The 1,509-nt window shown below is 53.8% G+C and overlaps 1 pseudogene; it reads left to right on the top strand.

The window, feature by feature from the left end:
* Positions 1–818: 818 nt before the first annotated feature.
* LOC147622163 (small ribosomal subunit protein eS27w pseudogene) lies at positions 819–1,211 on the top strand (annotated as a pseudogene).
* The last annotated feature ends 298 nt before the right edge of the window (positions 1,212–1,509 follow it).

The following is a 1,509-nucleotide window of genomic DNA, read 5'->3' as shown; positions in this document are numbered from 1 at the left end:
CTCTAGCAACCCCACCACCCTTCTCTTCCTCACTGTCACCCTACCGTCTAGCGCCCCCCCTTGTTTGCTCACCCCCGGCCGCCCCACCCTCTCGCTCGACCCCCCTCGTCTTGCCCTTCCTCTATTGTGTACTCACCAACTGACCCTCCTCTCCTCTCCCCCTTCCTTCTACCGACCCCACTCTCCTCTCTTCCCCACTTTCCTCGCCCCCCCCCGGGCCCCCTCAACCTTGTGCGCAACGGTCACCCGTCACCCCCCCCCCCCACTTTCTTCACCGACACCCCCACCTCCTCTTCCTCACAAACCCCCTCTCACCAACTAGTCCCCCCCCCCCCCCTCGCTTACCCATTGTGCGCCCAAGCCTCCCCCCTCTCTCACCTCACAACCCCCTCGCCTGCTCTTGGGTGTACACAGCAGCCCCCCCCTTCGCTTTCCCCTCTCTCTCACCTCACCACCAGCAACCCCCCCTTCGTTTACCCTTGTGCGCCCTTCTCTCCCCTCACGACCAGCCCTCCTCGCTGGCCCATTGTATGCCTAGGCCTTCCCCTTCTCTCACCTCATGACCCCCCACCCCTCCAGCGGTGCCTCCCCTGTGCAACAATCACCCCCCTTCGTCCTCCTCTCTTTCGCAGTTGTGCACCATTGTTGGAGCTCGTTTTGGCACTACAGCCCGTCGCAACAGTGCTAACGAGCGATCCTCAACCTTCGTCCTCCTCTCTTTCGCAGTTGTGCACCATTGTTGGAGCTCGTTTTGGCACTACAGCCCGTCGCAACAGTGCTAACGAGCTATCCTCAACCTTCCGCCCTCGACGATCATCATGGTTCTCTCTAATGACATTGACTTACTGCACCCTCCAGTAGAGGTGGGGAAAAAAACACAAATTGAAACCTCTTGTGCGGTCTCCAAATTCCTTCTTCATGGATGGGAAATGTCAGGATGTTTCAGCCTCACCACGGTGTTTAGTAACTCCCAGAGTGTTGTGCTATGTGGAAGCCATTCTACCGTCTTATGCCAGCCAACTGGAGGGTGTCGTGCTCGACTTATTGAGGGCAGCTCATTTAGAAAGAATCACATTGTCAAGCTGAGTCCTTTGACTAGCCTCTTGGATTTGTACTCTGGGCAAACCTTCCTGCCACCCCCACCACACCATTCCCCCCCTTTAAAAAAAAACACAAATATGATAATAATAGTTATTAAAAAAATCTTCTAACGAGAATTTATCTAACGGGGTCAAGAGCCTTAACTATCCTTTGTAATCCAACCAAACCTACAGGTCACATGGCCAAATCAAGGAAGGGACTTGCAATTGGTTCATAGAGATCATCGCTTTTTTCCCCTCAAGTGAGGCACAACCATTGATTCTTTCCCATAGAACAAGAATTACCCTCTGACTTACTTCAACTATCATAACTTGAACATAAATGAACTTTATTGTAGGAATCCACTGATCCAGCCGCCGCCTAACCCCCAACCGGTCCATGGGTTAGCCAACCGCCCACCAACCATTG

The sequence above is a fragment of the Cibotium barometz genome, chromosome 29 (assembly GCF_041138505.1).
Source record: "Cibotium barometz isolate CiBa-2024 chromosome 29, ASM4113850v1, whole genome shotgun sequence".
Lineage (NCBI taxonomy): Eukaryota > Viridiplantae > Streptophyta > Polypodiopsida > Cyatheales > Cibotiaceae > Cibotium > Cibotium barometz.
The sequence above is the reverse complement of the archived record's forward strand: the minus strand, read 5'-3'. Positions and strand labels throughout refer to the sequence as shown.